The sequence below is a fragment of the Dreissena polymorpha genome, chromosome 5 (assembly GCF_020536995.1).
Source record: "Dreissena polymorpha isolate Duluth1 chromosome 5, UMN_Dpol_1.0, whole genome shotgun sequence".
In the NCBI taxonomy this organism is placed as follows: Eukaryota; Metazoa; Mollusca; class Bivalvia; order Myida; family Dreissenidae; genus Dreissena; species Dreissena polymorpha.
Window position 1 is genome coordinate 7,538,809 of NC_068359.1, and position 21,047 is coordinate 7,559,855.

A 21,047-nucleotide genomic window follows, 5' to 3' on the forward strand; every position below is an offset into this window, starting at 1 on the left:
AAATCATAGGCAATAATGTTTATTTCAAGATCCCCAAAAATGTAACAATAAATAATGACCATCTTGAGGACAAAATATTAAACAAATATTGTGAAGATGTTGTGGTCTGCTTTATTGTATAATATGAATTAATCCTAAAATTGTTAATGGGCAAATAGAAAACATTTTGGTGATATAGACCTGACCATCTTCAGTCCTGTGATTTTTATTTTGGTTTACATATTGAGATAAAAGAATCTTTTAATATTACCAGTGTTATGTTCATATAAACGTTTTACTGTGATAATTGTATATAATTTGAATAGTTGTCTCATTTAACTGTTTTACTTATTACATATCTTGCATGTTCTGAAATCAACATTGCCACTGATAGGACCAGTAAATGTGGTTCTATACAACCACTGAGATCAAAACAAAAGACATTTGTATTATTTGTTTTTGATGTTTTTAGTAATATGTCTGTTATACATGTATTTTACAATTAAATGATTTGTGTGGTATGTATTATACTTGAGAGGAAATTGAAGTAGTGATCGGGTACGAGGGATTTATTTTCTGGTTTAATTTGCTGTTATGTAAGTCATTTATTACATTTTGAGCTGCCTTTAAAAAGCATACAACTAATGTAATCTGTCGGACACACAGTTTCTTTTGGTTTTGACAATAGTAATTAAATTATCAAATATTTATTTACATTTATGTAATCGTCTTTGTCTATTTGTAATGACATTTTTGTACTAAACTGTGATACATTGTGTTAGTCGTTTTCTGCATTGCATTTATATTTTGTTACTATATTTTTTTAATGTTAGAATACTTGGTGATATAAATCAAAACCATTATTTTTTGTTTTACCAGACTTGCCTGCAACGATGGTGTGTTGTATTATACATGTATTATTTTATTGATGTTTTTAATCATACTGTAACTATCATGAAGGTGTATTGTTATTCCACTTGTCAAGAATTCAGCTGTAAACATCAGCATCCGGTTGATCTGTTACGCTGCTATAGCGTTTCATTTGTTACACTGCTATAGCGTTCATTTGTTACACTGCTATAGCGTTTCATTTGTTATGCTGCTATAGCGTTTGATTTGTTACGCTGTTATAGCGTTTAATTTGTTACGCTGCTATAGGGTTTGATTTGTTATGCTAATTTAGAGTTGGGTTTATCTATTACGCTGATGCTAAAATGTCAAGCTCAACTTTGGCTTTGAATATTCATTGCCAAGAAGTTTTATTTTAAAGACCGAAAGATTTTCATCTTACTTTTTTGTTTTCAATTTATGTTGACTTGTTTATCATGTTTGGCTTGGGTAGAATATTCAGTCCACCTAACCTTTATATTTTTTCTATCGAGTAGTTGGGTTGATGTGTCCTAGATTTTATTAGAAGTGACATTTGTGTAACAATTACCAATTTTATTAACTAGAAAACTTTTTAGATTCATTCACACATAAACTCAAATACAAAACTTATTTTATTTTGTGCATTTGGAATTAAAATAAAAAGTTTGACAGTTGTTTTCCATCAGATTTGTTTTGTTCTTCATCAAAAGGACAGAGTATTTGATTGTCCCATCACATTCATTATTTTTAACACTATAATTTTGTGAATTGAATGTTCCAAGGTGTCATCAGCCCATATTTAAAGAAGGCTCATAAGTTATATGGCTTCATGGTACCGAAAAGATTTTTTATATTTGTGGGATTACAAGTTTCAAGCGCTGTTTCTTGCTAGAAGACAGTACAAGATTAGCTAGAAAAGGTGTTTTGTTTACATGGCTTGTCATTTAGTTGTTTCCCTTGTTTACATGGCTTGTCATTTAGTTGTTTCCCTTTATTACATGTCTTGTCAATTAGTTTTTTTACAAGTACATGGTTTGTCACTTAGTTTTTCATGTGATGTTTTCATGTCTAGGAGTTAATAATTCTACTAAATTGTAATAAAAATAGAAGTATAGACAAAATTGGTGTTGTATTTCTTTGTAACCTCAACAGGTCACACACATAATGGTGAGCTAGTGCATTCATATTTAGTTCACTTTAACAAAATATATGCAAAGTTAGACTAAGAAGTCAGACACAGATTGTTATAGAATAGATGGTTAATATTATGAATACAAACAAAGTTTTTTGACAGACTAAGTATGTACGTATTAATGTAATTAACATGACCACTACCAGTTGTTTATACTTAGTCGTTCACATAAGCTTTATTTGTATTCATAAAAAATGAGGCCAAAAAACCCTGGTGCGCTCACCTGAGAAACTTCATTGTTCTTTTCACAAGCTTTTAATATAGCAAGGAAAACTAACTCATTCCCTGGTGGCCGTGTTTTTTACAGACCAGAACCATTGTCACACTCTGCTGAGAGTAACTTCAAAGTTTCATAATCATCGGACAAAAATGTGTCTATAGCAGGGTTGATTTTATAGCCGTTATTTGGTCTTATTCACAATACAAAGTTTTTGTCCTAAAGCCAATCCAAAATTCTCTATAGATGGTTGACATTAGATGTTTGGGAATATACATGAAGCTATTCAATGTAGAAATAAGTGTTTTTAAGTTGTATTAATCATTTTACCAATATGTTTATGATAACCATTTCCTGTTTTATTTCGATTTCATAAAATAATATTCAAATGTCATAAATCAAACAATAATTCAATTTCCAATTAAAGTAAATCGACGCTAAAAATTCCAATTTGATGGGGTATAGGTTTTAACCACATTAAGGTGAGAAAAAGCCCTTATACTATTCACAAGGTTTTATAATAGTCATATACGGAAAAGTGCCCCACCCCTTCACTTTTAAAAAATTAAATTTAACAATTAAAAAAAAACTACTCCATCTAGATATCATTTAAACACATGTTCTAAGAAAGTTTCACAAAGTTTGACAAAAAAGTGAATACAAGTTTACTCAAGCTTTTTCTTCAATTTGACTTACAGGCCTAGTTTGGCTCTCAGCTATTATTCTGAGTAATTAAATGGACTTTTTCACAGATTTTTGTATTGTTTAAAAAGGTCTTCAAATATATTAATCTATTAATGTTTATGCCCCCCTTCGAAGAAGAGGGGGGTATATTGCTTTGCTCATGTCTGTCGGTCGGTCTGTCGGTCGGTCGGGTCCACCAGGTGGTTGTCAGATGATAACATCAAGAACGCTTGGGCCTAGGATCATGAAACTTCATAGGTACATTGATCATGACTCGCAGCAGCCATGTTTTTCAAGCAAACGTAACCATTTTCGAACTCATCCAAGATATCATTGAAACCAATCTTCTGACCAAATAATCATGAAGATTGGACAATAAATGTTGCCTCTAGAGTGTTAACAAGATTTTACTATAGCCATATATAGTTATATAAGGAAAAATGCCCCCCCCCCCCCACCCTTGGCAGCCATGGTTTTTCAAGCAAACGTTACCATTTTCGAACTCATTAAGATATTATTGAAACCAATCTTCTGACCAAATTTCATAATGATGTGGACAATAAATATGGCCTCTAGAGAGTGTACAAGGCAATGTTGAGGTCGCCACTACGCACGACGGACAAAAGGCGATCACAAAGCTCACCATGAGCACGTTGTGCTCAGGTGAGCTAAAAAGAAATATTTTACAAATATTTTCAACAACCTTAACAAAATGTAAAGGTTTTTAGCATGACGCAGACGGCGGACGACGAGCTGGCTATGACAATACCTCGGGTTTTCTCCGAAAACAGCCGGGCTAAAAACAACTTTAAAGACACCATTTTGCATGTGTTGCGTTTAATGAACAATTTCACCATATTTGAAAGCAATGAATTTCACATGAATAACACAATAATGCTTTCTAAATAAAGGAACACAAGCGTGTTTTGCTTTTCCTGATGAATACAGACAGTATTTCCTTATGTTCCACAGTTTTCATCGCACAGAAGAAATTTGCGCTTAAAATCAGATTTCTAAGTTGCTATTCCATCTTTGACACTAAATGTTGATCACTCGACTTAGTTTCTGCACACGATTCAGTAATAGATCTCCCTTCTTGATTGTCTCCTGAAGGTAAAATGGCAGAGATTAATCTTTGTTGAATGGTCCATAGAAGAAAAGCTTTAAATAAATTCACAAATATTAATAAGTATGTCAGTAAATACCAGTTATTTAAAGCCTTGTGCCTTACATGGCATATAGAAAACACATAGAACTGTGCACATGTCTGGTCAGAGCTCATTCTGCCACTGAAGCAATGTTCACACAAAAATAAATGTATTATTTTCAGTAAATCAAGCCCCTGTACAACAAAAATAAGTCAATACTTATTAATTAAAAAGCATCAGGTTTAATAATGGCAGTAAATGACATTGATTTAAATGAAAACCATTGTGTTTGTTAGAAGGTAATAACTATTAACACGTTTGTGTTCAAAAGTGCATGGGGTAAATGAAATAGAGGATATTTATTGGATTTGATGGAATATCAATTTTATTGCACGAGTGATCATATAAATAATATTTTCACGAGTAGCACAGCCATGAGTGAAAATATATATTTTCTATGATCACGAGTAAATTAAAATCGCTATTCCATCCAATCCAAATAATTTTAATTTTATTTTATGCTTTTTTCACCGTTATTTACATTGTAAAAGAGTTCAACTGGATAATTTTGCTGATTTATGACGTCATTTTGTTGAAAAATGACGTTATTTCACAGTAAAACAGTGAAAAAATATCGATATTTTTCAATGTTTGAAACAGTGAAATATCAGTTTTTAATTCACTGATATTTCTCTATAAACCACAAGAAAGCATGAAATAAATTTATATTATCCAAGTGTAGAACTTTTTAGTTAAAAGTTTGTTTTTTTAATGTTTGTGGGCGTTTTGCCATGTCTCACCTGATACTGCCAGTTCTTGCTGTCTGGTCTGTTGGTCTCAACAATGCCTCCAACCTTGTCAATCTTGCAGTGTAAGCGGCCTGCTGCTATGAACCCGAGACAGCTCCCTGGTAAGAAAAAACTTAATTTAAATGAAGATTTAAAACATTTAAAATTAAAACAAAATTAACAAGGGACAAAATTGTCACAAAACCAGGTTTTCATTGTGAAAAAAAATCTGATAAAGGGAGAAAAACTCAAACTGAACTTTTGAAATGAACAAACAAATTAACCCCCTTTGTAAGTTTTTTTTTTTTTTTAATCTATTTCTAGTCGTGGCGACCTTGACATTGGAGATATTGACGTGATTATTTCGTGCGACACACCGTCCCATGATGGTGAACCAAATGTGCCAAATGATTTTAAAATCTCACAATGAATGACATAGTTATGGCCAGGACAAGCTCATTTATGGCCATTTTTGACCTTTGAACTCAAAGTGTGACCTTGATCTTGGAGATATCGACGTTAATTATTTCGCGCGACACACCATCCAATGATGGTGAACAAATGTGCCAAATGATTTTAAAATCTGACAATGAACGACATAGTTATGGCCCGGACAAGCTTGTTCCGCCCGCCCGCCAGCCCGCCCGCATTCGCCAATCTAATAACCAGTTTTTTCCTTCGGAAACCTGGTTAATAATTTTGGGGATGCCTTTTAAAAAAAAGGACATCAACAATACTTGAAAACAATGCGGTCTACTGCTATGTACGCAGCATATATATTGTATAAAGAAAGTAGTATAAAGTAGCAGATCATAATAAAACAAGAGTACCGCAGTGGGAGACATATGCCCCTAGCAGATCATATAAAACAAGAGTACCGCAGTGGGAGACATATGCCCCCAAACCGTGCTTTGAACACTAGTGCCCCAATTTCAATAGGGGTCAATTTACTGTCCAAGGCCAATGCACATGAGAACTATTCAAGACAATCGATCAATTGTTGACCAGTTATTGATCCGAAACAATTTTCACACTTATTATGACAGTGGAACCTTGACCTTTGACCTAGTGACTTCAATTTCAATAGGGGTCATCTACTGTCCAAGGTAAATGCACATGTGAAGTTTCAAGCCAATCGGTCTATTCGTTGACGAGTTATTGATCGGAAACCATTTTCAAACTGATTGTGACAGTGACCTTTGACCTAGTGACCCCAATTTCAATAGGGGTCATATACTGTCCAAGGCCAATGCACATGTCAAGTTTAAAGCAAATCGGTCAATTCAATGACAAGTTATTGATCGCAAACGCACTGGTCTACAGACAGACGGACCATATGACATGCAGCAAAACAATATACCCTTTCTTCTTCGAAGGGGGGGGGGGGGGGGGGGGCGCATACAAATTTGCTTTAAGGCATGACAGTAGCTTTCTGATGAATGATAATATATAAACACAATGTTGACTATACATGCATTTACTAATTTGCTTCAATGCTGACTTACTGGTCAACAAATGCAATCGTGACTCCAAAGGCGTTGGCCATGTATTCAAGGGTAAGACTGCTGTAGGACTCTAGTAGCTGGTTGTAAGCCACAATCCTCATCTCACGTACATAGTAGCGGTAGTGAGGACTCAAGTAGCCGGTCAAACTTCATCATCTCCTCTACCTGGGCTGTACAGCAAGTCAGGTTAGTTAAGTCTCATACAGAATACTCATTTTTCATTGGATTAGTGGGTCATAATGTATTTCTTGTATATAAGATCAGTAGCATTAAATATCCATGTGAATTAAAATAATCTTTTAAAATTAAAATTAAATGAAACCTTGAAAAGCAACCATTCAATAGAGTATATGTTTAGTTGTATAATTATTTTTTTTAAACCTATTTATTAAAGCTCGATTGCATAACAAGCCTAAGGCTTATATGAAACGCTCTCGAGTCCGTTTCCTTGGTGTCTATGGGGGAGATTTAAAGAACGCTCCCACAGTTGGGATCGACCAGTGACCTCCCGATTGCTAGGAAGACACCATATCCACTACACCACGGCAACCTTGTATAATTTGGTTAATATCAAAGGGAAAAAATGGTAAGTGGCAAGATTAAGTACATACATGGCTTCTTACTGACACCTAACCCTTGGATGGCAGGTAAATAACACCACATGATAAACTTTCTCTGTATTCAACATTCAACCAATATTCACTATTCATACCCAGTGATCTGAAGAACTCTCCGTAGTGTGTATCGTACAGAGAGAACAGGTAGGAGCGTATCTTGGGCAGGCTGTGTAACACTTCCAGGATCTCGGCTCCTTTCACTACCTAAAATAGGCAGCAAACTCAGACTACAAGAATCATGTGAAATAGGCAGCCAACTCCCTCTACAAGAATCATGTGAAATAAGCAGCCAACTCCCACTACAAAAATCATGTGAAATAGGCAGCCAACTCACACTACAAGAATCATGTGAAATAGGCAGCCAACTCACACTACAATTATCATGTGAAATAGGCAGCCAACTCACACTACAAGAATCATGTGAAATAGGCAGCCAACTCACACTACAAAAATCATGTGAAATAGGCAGCCAACTCACACTACAATTATCATGTGAAATAGGCAGCCAACTCACACTACAAGAATCATGTGAAATAAGCAGCCAACTCACACTACAATTATCATGTGAAATAGGCAGCCAACTCACACTACAAGAATCATGTGAAATAGGCAGCCAACTCACACTACAAAAATCATGTGAAATAGGCAGCCAACTCACACTACAATTATCATGTGAAATAGGCAGCCAACTCACACTACAAGAATCATGTGAAATAGGCAGCCAACTCACACTACAAAAATCATGTGAAATAGGCAGCCAACTCACACTACAATTATCATGTGAAATACTGTGAAACCATTATTTTCGACAGCACAAAATTTCGTCATTTTTATTAAAATGACGATTTCGTCAGCACTTAAATTCGCCGATTTCTGATTTTGAATTTTAAAAAAATGCGTCAGTCAATATCCGATTTGTGTGTAATACATATTCGCGATCAATCGAAGTTGCGAAAATCGTGGTACGAATGCGGGAGCACACTTGAGAATCACTGCAGGAGGTGGGGCCTGTTTGTCACATGCCAATTAACTAGTTTTGTTTTCAAGGGACAGTAATGGACCCTCTTAATGTATGCCATTCACACGTTCATTGTTATGATTAGCGGACAAGTGGGATCGAATACCCGTTAACGAGTGTTTGTAACAACGAAGCCAATTGCCAATTAATCTTATTCTATAATTATAATTGCCATACTGATAACAATCGTACCTTTATCGGCACCAATTAGGGAAGGTGCGAACAATATTGGTTATAACTAGTGTAAGGAAATTATTTTGTCACTTTTCAATAAAGTTTCAAGCGTTTTGCATCGTACATTTTTGATAATTTTAAGAACAGTAATTGGTCTCAAATGTCACTGGGTTTTTTTTCAAATAAAATGCTTTTTTATTCTGATATCAACATTAAATTATAAACTCTATGTGTGTGTTTGTTCTTAAAAAGTAAACTACCGGTAAATAAATCAATAATGTCAATAGTTTAAAAATAAATAAATTGATACATATAAAATAGTAATAAGTGTGGTTATGGGCAAACAATCAAACAACAAACAGCAATTAAAATATTCTTTATCAATTTGTGATAAATACGCATGTTGATCACACATCGTCATCTTTTCATTTGGTTTATTGTCTTTCATCGGCATTCTCTGCGTGATGGCTAATATGCAACACCCCTGAAAAACACAATGCACCTAATGGGTAATAAAGTTATAAACAATAAGCGCTTATTCATTACCATTCTACATAAACGAAATCAACGCATTCGATACAGCTGTACTGCACACGCGTTTTAAAGAAGTGTAACGTGTCAGTTAAGTACATTGTGTAATCTACATCCCTTTGTGTCAAAACCGGATTAATCTTGATTACGAAACAGCAGTGAATGTGTGCATGGATTATGTTGGAATTTAATGCCTAATGTATACGGTAAAGTTTTAAAATATTGTTCAACTTAGTGTTTGTTTTTGTTCAAACATAGAGCATGATTGTTCGTTAGGATCTTAAATTCGCCGATCGGTCGACTGACGAAATTTATTAAAATTAATGCCTGACGATTAATAATGGTTTCACAGTAGGCAGCAAACTCACACTACAAGAATCATGTGAAATAGGCAGCCAACTCACACTACAAGAAGCATGTGAAATAGGAAGCCAACTCACACTACAATAATCATGTGAAATATGCAGCCAACTCACACTACAAGAATCATGTGAAATAGGCAGCCAAATCACACTTCAAGAATCATGTGAAATAGGCAGCCAACTCACACTACAATTATCATGTGAAAAAGGCAGCCAACCCACACTTCAAGAATCATGTGAAATAGGCAGCCAACACACACTACAAGAATCATGTGAAATAGGCAGCCAACTCACACTACAATAATCATGTGAAATAGGCAGCAAACTCACACTACAAGAATCATGTGAAATAGGCAGCCAACTCACATTACAATAATCATGTCAAATAGTCAACTTAACGCTGAACAAAATTGCTGAGTAGGCCAACTTAACACAGAACAAAATTGCTGAGTAGGTCAACTTAACACTGAACAAAATTGCGGGGTAGGTACACACAAACCTGTTGTGACTCACCTTTTCCCGCAGTTTTGGCCTCTCTAGAGCAATGCTACTACAGAGGATGGTGTATGTGTTGTGACTCACCTTTTCCCGCAGTTTTGGCCTCTCTAGAGCAATGCTGCTACTGAGGACGGTGTATGTGACAAAGGTCTGGTAGTCCATGAGCTCATATGAGGTGAATGTGGCTACTGTATCAAGGAACAGGGTGGCAGCCTGCTTGAAGTCTCGTACAGACATGCAGTACACACCCCGGTACACCTTGAGACGGTTCCTGCGGTCCCAGTCTCCTCCCTCGTCTATTAAACTATCAATGAAATAAAATTCATTTACATGATTTTTACATTTTTACTACTTCTTTGCTCAGTTAAGAATCCACAAACCTGTGGTATTCAGCCTAATTCTACATATTTTAAGTCATGCGATGTAATCAGATAATAAGTTCTTCTGTTAGGAGTCTAACTGCTTTCAGACTGGTCAGGTTTCGTAGCGTGCAGTTTTAAGTAGATTCTGAGAAGTCCAAAAGTAGTGAGAGCATGAAAGTTTGTATCCATTATTTTGGAAGATGACATGTTCTCATGACAATTTGTATTGAAGCGTCAATTTACCTTAAAGTGGGAAGAACAATATCTTGAGCAATATTATTTTTGTAATTATTGCACATACTACATAAAAATGAATTTGTCAACCAAAGCAAATCAATAAAAAAGTTTTAACAAATAGCTCAGTGTTTTTTTTCATTCAAAATCGGGTCCAGTAATCGGCCCCATTTCCAAAATATATATTTTTTTAGAACTGAATATTTTATTCAACTCCGATCCATATAGGTACAACCTTAGTAAATATATAATACTGAAAACACTGATATTCTCAATTTTGAAGCATTTTTTAGCAAAACAACAACACTAATTTCCCAAAGTAAGTCAAAACGCTGCAATTTTTTCCAATCCAAATGGACCCGGACCCATTCCCAAAATGGTGAAAAAAAACACACTGTAGCTTTAATTGTACATTGAACACCTCTTATGTTCAAACATCACAATGTCAAACCACTTGCACTACTTACGCAGTTAGGACAGTATTTCCGAAAAAAAAGAAGATGTGTTTGATATTGGCGAAATAACAGCTATAAAATCAGCTAAACAAAGTCGAGGAGCAGGCAATTTAAACACTGAACATACGTCTGAGCCTTCTCTAGGTTTCTGGTAATGAGATCATGGTCCATGTAGAACAGCCCAATGCGTATCAGGTGGAACACAAGGTCCAGTCTGTAACCCAGGGTCACTGTTTTCTCCTGGGTGAGACGGAACTGGGTCAGACACGCTTCCTGTGGCACAATAACTCTTACATTATACTAAAATACAACAGTATATGAAACCATTCTTAAATAAGCATGCAACTAATGCAATAAAAAACAGTTTTATCAGAAAATGGCCTCTATGTCTACTTCAAATCAGTAAAATAAAAGAAAAACCAAATGTTTCCTTCAATAAGCACTGATGACCCAGTTGTACACAATGCCAGTCTTGATTGATTGGCCCATTTGAGTAAGTTTTACAGCACTGATGCCCCAGTTGTACACAATGCCAGTCTTGATTGATTGGCCCATTTGAGTTGTACACAATGTCAGTGTTGATTGATTGGCCCATTTGAGAAAGTCTTAGTTGGAAATGAGGTCAATGTCAAGGTCAAAATGAGGTCATGTGATGTGAATTCAACTGCATTTAGTAAGTAGAATTGATGTTAAACCGTTAAACAAACTGTCACTTTGGGATAACCAAGAAATTTGACCTTCTGAATAAGCTCAAAACAAGGTCGGTGTTGAGGTCAAAACAAGGTAGGGTGATGTGATTGTGTTGAGATTATTCATAGATAATATCCATGTAAGTTAGTATCAAAGCTTTGTATGAAGCAGCGGGTTTTTTCCTCCTTTATAAAGTACTGGAAAATGTTACTTTCCCAATTGGGAAAAAACTACACATTTCCAAATTACTGTGAAAAAAATTCCCAATGAAAGTTTTCCACAAAAATATTTATTTTTTTATTTTTTTTTATTTTATAAATAAAATGCAACATTACTTTCCCTATGCAGCTCTATAGCTTGAACCTAAAGGAAATATAATATTGACAACTTGACAACACTTAGTTATCAATTTAAAAGTATTTGGGAGTAAAAAATCAAATACACATTTTCAGCATTTTCATTAAAAAATCACACACAAATACACCTCAGGTTTCTGGACTTGCATATAACAAGTGGTGTAAGCTTCATCCCTGGAAATTGAACAGGAGTTTTACATGAACGAAATCTATTTTCATAAACGATGAAAGTTTGTTACAAAAGTTGCAATTCAATTACTGTTTTGACATAATGGATGATTGCTTATAAATCTTTTATATTGCCTGCAACAACACTGACTAGCAATTTGTCATTGTTGACATCTTATCAGCGATAAAGACCTACCAGGTATTGATTTTGTCATGCGCAAATGCTTTGGCGACATGTCCGAAATAAGAGACAATAAAGCAGATTGATTTGAGTGCTTACTTTTCGAACCTTGAAACAAATGACTTGTGACCGATTTACACAGGTAGAAAATTGCTTTAAGCGTGAAATATACTTCCATTGGCCGTTTTAGACAAGTGACAGTTATTTTCAGGAGTAATATAGAAGGATTTTCATAAGGGGGTCAGGGGTTCTGAAATAAGCTGTCTGAGTTGTCCAAATCATCAAGTTCCCCTTCCGGACAAGCAGTTTCTGAGTTGTCCAAGTCATCAAGTTCCCCTTCCGGACAAGCAGTTTCTGAGTTGTCCAAGTCATCAAGTTCCCCTTCCGGACAAGCAGTTTTTGAGTTGTCCAAGTCATCAAGTTCCCCTTCTGGACAAGCAGTTTTTCAAAGCTGGCTTGTCCGGGGACAAGTAAAATTTTGGTGGTAAACATTTCTTGAGAACAAAACTACTCCATTTTCCGATAATCAAAAACGAAAGTTTATATAAATAGCTAATGATTAATCTGCGGACTGGCACAACTGCAAGGTAGGTAATTTTCCGATAATAATTATTTCATGTTGTAAACAGGTCCACGTGTAGAAAGCAATAGCCAATCACGCATAAGATAACATTTCTGGTACATTGCAAATGGCAGCATACATGTTCTACCGACATGCAGCGAACAAAAGTTTATGTTTGTATTATTTGTTTAATTAGTGATGATCTTTTCCTTTATCTATCTTAAAAGTACGGACAAGTACTTCTATAGTACGGACAAGTGAATTTGTGGGTCCAACTTGTTCGTGGACAAGTAGACTCTTAAAATATTTCAGAACTCCTGGGGGTATCAAGACTGACAGCTGTATGCAAGTGCCTGTCATTCTTAAGTGGCCACTAAGTCAGGTGAAAAATTGCTTTAAGAGAGAATTATACTGTCCGTTGTCAGTTTTAGGCAGGAGACAGTTATTCTCCGGTGTAATGTAGAAGGATTTTTGAAGGGGAAAATTCAGACTGACTGCTGTATGCAGGTGACTGTTGTTCTCAGGTGGCCACTAAGTCATGTTTGACTGTATTCACAATACAAAAAATATTTACCTTATCACCAATACTACACAAGTATTCTGCCTTTTTCAGCATGTTCTCGCGAATTTCTGACTCTCCAAGATTTTTCTCTGCATCAGCAACAGCATCATCCAGTTTTTTCAGCTGTGCTGTGTTAGCGTTCTTCATTTTGTCAAGAAGAGGCTTGTCTACACTCCACCCCAGCTCTTTACACAGTTCTGTGTAAAATGGAGCCATATCTGTGGATTGAATAATGAGTATACACTTATTGGTATTATATATACAATATTCAGATTAAAAAGAGTTAATTTAAACGTATTTATTTTACCTTGATTCCATAAAAAGCCTAAGGCTTATTTGAAACGATCTCAAGTCCTGGAACTAGAACCAGTACTTGTTGTCAATGGGGGAAATCTAAAGAACGCTCCCACAGTGGGGATCAAACCCGTGACCTACCACTTGCTAGGTTGACACCATATCCACCAAAACACTGCAACCCAACTCTTTACAAGGGCTGTTTGTAAAACATGCATGCCCCCCATATGGGCCGTCAGTTGTAGTGGCAGCCATTGTGTGAATACGTTTTTTGTCACTGTGACCTTGACCTTTGACCTGAAAATCAATAGGGGTCATCTGCCAGTCATGATCAATGTACCTATGAAGTTTCATGATCCTAGGTGTAAGCTTTCTTGAGTTATCATCCGGAAACCATTTTACTGTGTCAAGTCACCGTGACCTTGACCTTTGACCTAGTGACCTGAAAATCAATAGGGGTCATTTGTGAGTCATGATCAATGTACCTATGAAGTTTCATGATCCTAGGCGTAAGCTTTCTTGAGTTATCATCCAGAAACCATTTTACTGTGTAGAGTCACCGTTACCTTGACCTTTGACCAAGTGACCTGAAAATCAATAGGGGTCATCTGCGAGTCATGATCAATGCACCTATAAAGTTTCATGATCCTAGGCGTAAGCGTTCTTGAGTTATCATCCGGAAACCATTTTACTGTGTCAAGTCACCCTGACCTTGACCTTTGACCTAGTTCTCTGAAAATCAATAGGGGTCATCTGCAAGTCATGATCAATGTACCTATGAAGCTTCATGATCCTAGGCGTAAGCGTTCTTGAGTTATCATCCGTAAACCATTTTACTGGTTCTAGTCACCGTGACCTTGACCTTTGACCTAGTGACCTTAAAATCATTAGGGGTCATCTGCGAGTCATGATCAATGTACCTATGAAGTTTCATGATCCTAGGCATAAGCGTTCTTGAGTTATCATCCGGAAACCATTTTTATGTGTCGAGTCACCGTGACCTTGACCTTTGACCTAGTGACCTAAAAATCAATAGGGGTCATCTGCGAGTCATGATCAATGCACCTATGAAGTTTCATGATCCTAGGCGTAAGCGTTCTTGAGTTATCATCCGGAAACCATTTTACTGGTTCTAGTCACTGTGACCTTGACCTTTGACCTAGTGACCTTAAAATCAATAGGGGTAAGCGTTCTTGAGTTATCATCCAGAAACCATTTGGTGGACGGACGGACCGACCTACCGACATGAGCAAAACAATATACCCCCTCTTCTTCGAAGGGGGGCATAAAAAGAGTTCTGTTCCTAAGCAACCTCTTCTGAATTTTGGTTATAAATTATAAGGGAAAGTGTATTAATAATATGAATATATATATTTTTAAGAATATGAGTAAAATTTCCACAATTTATATATTATTGTTTCATGTACATGAACTATATTATAGTAATTTTAAGACAGATGTGTGCATTTACAGCAATTCAATGTGTATATGCAGAAGGATAAGTATTTATTCTACCAATCAAGAATAGAATAAAATGTACATATTCAATGTTGTAGAAGTAATTTACCTACATGTATGGAAAAAAAGGGATGTGTTTGTCAGAAACACAATGCCCCCTACTACGCCGCTTTGAAGCCATATATTTTACCTTTGACCTTGACGGATGACCTTGACCTTTCACCACTCAAAATGTGCAGCTCCATGAGATACACATGCATGCCAAATATGAAGTTGTTATCTTCAATATTGCAAAAGTTATGACCAAGGTTAAAGTTTTGGGACAGAATGGCAGAGTGACAGAATGACAGACAGGCCAAAAACAATATACCAGTATACGGACCATACAACCATGGACCATACGGCCCAGACCATACATCCCAGATTGTGTGGACCATACGGACCATATGTCTTTACCCCATGTAGATTATTAAAATACACGAAATATTTCACTGCTTAGTATTCTGTGATACTATACATGAATTAAAACTGAGAAAAGCAGGTAATGAAACATTTGTGTTCATGATTATTTCAATAAAGTTATTCATTTTCTCAGATTTGTAACATTGAATTAGGCGTAACAAAAGTAATTGTTTGTTTCCGGTGGCCCGACCCTACCTAACTTTGTGCCGCCGGTCCTTATCTTTTTTTTGCCCAAAATTCGAAAAAAATCGGAATGCTTAGTTTTCGGCGAATCTCAATAAACTTGTCTACGTTATCCGCATATCATTTTTATTGTTATTGAAGCGCATGTGGTAGCTGGCCAATCAGTAATAAGTTTGCTCACACATAATATTGGGTCATTAATGCCCAGACACTGAACACTTGGAATACACAGTCAGTTGATCTTGTCGTCTGCCAACAATATAGCGGCCGATGGCAAACGTCATATTTAAAGATTAACAAATCAAAAGAAGCGTACCAATAAATAAATTATTTCTAAACTGATTACTTAACACCTTTCTCCCGACTATCAATCTGAATAAATGATGATAACAATTAGTTCTATTTCGACGATTTTACCCCTTTTTGCCGATTATCGTTTGAAATTAAAAGGTGATAATTAAGTTGTTTTTTACCCACAAAAAAATGCTATTGTAAAGCAATATGTCAACCAAATTGTATATTTGCTAGGTTTTGCAATGTCTGCAGTCAAACGATATGCACATTTTATTTAATGTGGCAAACGCGACCAATTTATCGGACTGTCGTTTTCGGAAACATTATTTTTCGTCGATTATAATTTCTTTTCGAAGTTCTTTATAGAAGAAATAGAATAACAAATGCACATGCGGTGATACGGACAGTGTGGTTTATAATATTTTAAATTGTATTCACCTGAAAATACAATTGGAAAGACTATAAAAAAGAACGATTAGTAAGGGCTCTGGATGGGGTGGGGGATCTGCCCTTTATTCCTGTTGGATTCCTGCGGCTGCGGTTCCAAGGCCCGGCCTAATTTTCAGGATTTCAAATTTGGAACAATCGACACCCCTATTAAATGCACATCTATAAAATAACTTATGTGTGTACTTTGACAAGTTCCATACTAATTATTTCTATATTGAAAAATGTATGTTACATTATGATATGTGATATGCCCTTGTTGTCATTAAAAGAAATATAAACAAGTTGATAGTAAATGTACATATAATTATTTCAAAACCGTTTTCGCGCATCAAAAAACAAAAACCTGATTGGCTAAAATAAAATTTGGGACAGCGCTAGCCCTGGTAGATAGACCCCACGACACCAGTACATAATATAATCTGAAAATGTGGTCCTTTGGAAGCATAAACTGCATCCAAGAAATATAATAGCACACCCAGTTTGATTGGGTCTGTTCATGGTGATAATGTTACATGCAACACCACTCGCATCCCCCTAGCATGGCTTTTGGGCTATATAATATTCAGGGCTTTCCTTTTACCCGAGCTCCCGGGTTTTGACTCTTGAAAATTACAGAAGATCCCTTTTTGACTCGTGAGAAAATTATGTCATGCGTCACATTTGACCCGGGGGAATATACCGACTTGCGTCAACGAGATCAAAAGTTGTTAAGACTAAGCGATAATTGTCTCGGGGCGGAGTATCTCATTTAGTACACGCTAATCGTTAACGCCCGTTTCCAATCATTGAAGCACAAGTCCACCCAGTAGGCGGAGTTTGGTTAATTAAGAAATCTAGTATTGACCAATTAAAACACTGCTGGTTCGATGACGCGTGTATTAACTTTCCATTATTTATCATAGCGTTTGTTTTTAGCTGTTTGCGGAAAAGACATGTATTAAACCCACCTAGTTGCAATAATCCAACTCCCAGCTATTGACCCTCTGAGCTGTACGTATGTACTCATAAAAGCTCAGAGCATTTAAGAAGAACTATAAATCCACCAAAACAGAATGGACACATCCGCGTCAGTTTTAATAATATTCAATATAAAATAATAACATCCATATCCACAGAACACCGTAAAGCATATTTTGAGATATTTCCAGAGTATGTCAGAATGTATTTCCAAAGCTGAATGCACCCATCACTGTTTTACTTCATGATTGCTCAGTTCAAAAACGCGCGAAAGTTATGCTGGCATATGTACTGTCTACAACGTCAAATTACACGCTTTGCATCAAAGTTGCTAAAAATAACTATAGAAGTTGAACCGATATAACTGACCTTGTGGCAAAGTGACAATTTTTGCATGAGCTAATTGATTACAAAATACATGTTAGCGTAATAATTGACCGTTTGAAAAGGCATATAAAACGGCATGTTTGTCGCACGTCTTCAGTGAAGATGGCACATGAAATAATTAAAGGGCGTCGGAATTTTTGATGGGATTAAATATGGAGGCACCTTTATCGGTGAGTAGAAATAATTTCCTTTTATAGTTTACCGATTTATATAGGCTATTGTGTTTAGGTACCACCCGTATGTTGTTGTTTTTTTTTGTGATAGCCAGCGGAAATGTGTTTTTTTTCACATTTTGTATTTCAGTGAGTGACTTTCCATCCCAGAATCTGCTGCTCAGGTTTCAGGACATGTGCAAGAGAAGAAAGTGATAGTTTGCTGGTTTTATGCTAGTTGTGTGTGTGTAGTCATAGTGTTGTTTTATTACCTTTTTTTTACTAGGGCACCCAAATGAGATCACTCTTTAAATGCATGAATGATTTATTTATTTGCTCAAATGATTGTTGGTTTGTAGAACATATGACATATTGTTTTGCTGTATACATGGAGTAAATGTTGTATTAGAATACATATTTTGTATGTAAACTTTGAGATTTTGTGTAGGACATATGACATATTGCTCTCTGAGATGTTGTGTAAGACATGATATGACATATTACTCTTTGAGATGTTGTTTAGAACATATGACACATTACTCTGCTGTATACATGAAGTTAATGTTGTATTAGAATACATGTTTTGTATTTATTAATCATTGAAATATTGTGTTTAAATGCATAGTGTTGTAGTGACAGTACAATATAAGAAATAAATGTTAACATACATGTATCTTTTAATTTGTTGCTTTTTATATATTATATCTCAGTAATTTGCTTAAATTGCAAAAAATCATTGACTCTCCTGCGTTATTATTAGGACTCTTAGAAGTTTGATTTTGACTCTTGAAAATATGGTTCCAAGAGTCCTTGACTCTTGAGATTTGAGGTTTAAGGAAAGCCCTGAATATATTATAAATTATAAATAATATAGTATATACTCCATGATCCCAAAGGAACAGAAGGTATAACAACACTAAATCCCTATAGACACTGAGGGTCAAGCTTACTGCGACTTTAGTTATGCCTTTTATTGGTCATAAAATGGACTATTAAAGCCGTTGCCAAAAGTCAACATTAAACTCGGAAATAAGGAAAGCAACAAATGCAAATTAATGAACAGCAAGTTTTTATTTCATTAAAGCATTTAAATAAAGCCATATAGTATTACATACATCATCAAATTTATTGTACATACAGTTGTACACAAAAAATGAGAAGATGCACCATGTACGACATTTTCTAAAAAAAAATATTTTTAAAAATAAAATTATTTGCCTACCTACCTACCCTAATTTTTAGGGCCATGTCAGTGGAAACAAACATATTTTTTTGTTAGGCCTTAATTGAATCATCAACTATTCATTTAAACAAGCGATGTGTTTGTGAAACACTATGTCCCCATATATCTGACCTTTGACATTGAAGGATGACCTTGAACATGACTTTTCACCACTCAAAATGTGCAGCTCCATGAGATACACATGCATGCCAAATATAAAGTTGCTATCTTCAATACTGCAAAAGTGTACATTAAATGAGTGTTTTTAGCCCATATATTTGACATTTGACCTTGAAGGATGACTTTGACCTTTCACCACTCAAAATGTGCAGCTCCATGAGATACACATGCATGCCTAATATGAAGTTGCTATCTTCAATATTGCAAAAGTTATTGCAAATGTTAAAGTTTGCCCAAACAAACAAACCAACCAACAAACCAACCAACAGACAGGGCAAAAACAATATGTCCCCCACTATAGTGATGGGGGACATAAAATAGGCAAACATGCAATTTCATGGATAAAATCTATTTTAATAAAATTGGACATTTTTATTAAAATTAATTGATGTCGCGTGGTGACTGTCAATCAAACTCACGAAATAATAAGTTTTCGTTTATTGCGGCCACATGTTTTATAAAAATATATGGATTAAACATGTGTTGTTTGCATTTATTTGTTAAGATAAAAACACATGTATTTTTTTAGCAAATATGCTTAAATCTCGTTAAATTTCATTGAAATCATCCGCCATTTTAAACTGGAGTGTTTTTTTAAAACTATTTTTCTCTTTGTTTCCATGAACAATTTAAAGCGCATATGGTAGCAGGCCAATCAACATTGAGTTCGCTATCGGGTAATATTGGGTCATTCATGCGCAGATAATGGAATACACACTTGATATTGTCGTCTGCCTACAATATAACGGCCGATGGCAAAAGTCATATAAAAAATAAGTAAATGAAAAGAAGCTCTTTATAGAGGAAATAGACTTAAGAATACACATGTGGTGATACAGACGGTGCAGAAAAATCTTAACCAATTTCCTTTCATGAGGCAGAAGACTTGGAGCTTTATTTGATAATTACCTTTCAGTTTGGTATATGTCGGAGTTCAATGTCAGAAAAAAAATACTAAAAAAATTAAAATCCCTACCTACCGACCCACCCAAATTAACCTGGGTCGGGTTATGCCAAACAAACAATTTTTTAAGGATGGCCTAATTGTTTATACAATTATCTTTATTTTTATAAATCACAGTATTTAAAAATATTTAACAAGAATGTTTTTATTTTTTGGCATGCCCAGTAGCACACTGCTAACGCGGTGTTGCGCGGTGGTCGCTGATAAGAACGGAAATTGTCTGCATTTATCGACTAGGCTAAAGTAATACACGCCGCAGGTATTAGCAAATCCGGCAGAACGCCACGTTTTACCTTGCTTTCAAACTCAGCGTAAACACTCGCTAGCAGGAAAAAAAACGCGGAGTGAGCGCGTTTTTTGGGGAAAACGCTGGAGTGTACTGTACATCCTGGTTAACTCTTATTTCAAAACGAGGCTCAACTTGGATACGAAACTTTGTGAACAAATGGGAAATGTTGTATAGAATTCACATGTTTAACAATATTATTATGTAATTGAAATTAATTTAAATTATGTATATTTTGTAATAAATTATGTATATTTTGTAATAAAGATGTTTAACAATATTATTATGTAATATTAATTAATTGAAATTATGTATATTATGTATATTTTGTAATAAAGAAATTAAAAAACTTCATACATGTTTTATGTCATACCCCATTTTGATTTAATAAAAAATAGAATTCACATGTTTAACAATATTATGTAATTATGTTGTATTTTGTCAGTGTGACTGTATATTGTCTGTAAATGTTTATTTTGTTATCTAAATTGTGTCTGTGACTGTGCTTGTACATTGACTGTATATATTGCAAATGTATATTAAAACATAAACAACAAATAAAGAAAATAAAAAGCTTCATACCTGTCTTATTACATTTTGAATTG

At 35.3% G+C, this 21,047-nt stretch overlaps 1 protein-coding gene and 1 long non-coding RNA gene across 2 annotated transcripts in view; both read right to left on the minus strand.

Annotated features, from left to right (window-relative positions):
• Window positions 1-21,047, minus strand: part of LOC127831688 (26S proteasome non-ATPase regulatory subunit 6-like) — a 42,331-nt gene that overhangs the window by 20,761 nt on the left and 523 nt on the right.
• On the minus strand, window positions 3,763-4,988 carry LOC127831692 (uncharacterized). Its single transcript, XR_008026456.1, has 2 exons — window positions 4,891-4,988; window positions 3,763-4,049 (listed from the first exon to the last, which is right to left on the minus strand). It is a non-coding gene; the product is annotated as an uncharacterized LOC127831692 (long non-coding RNA).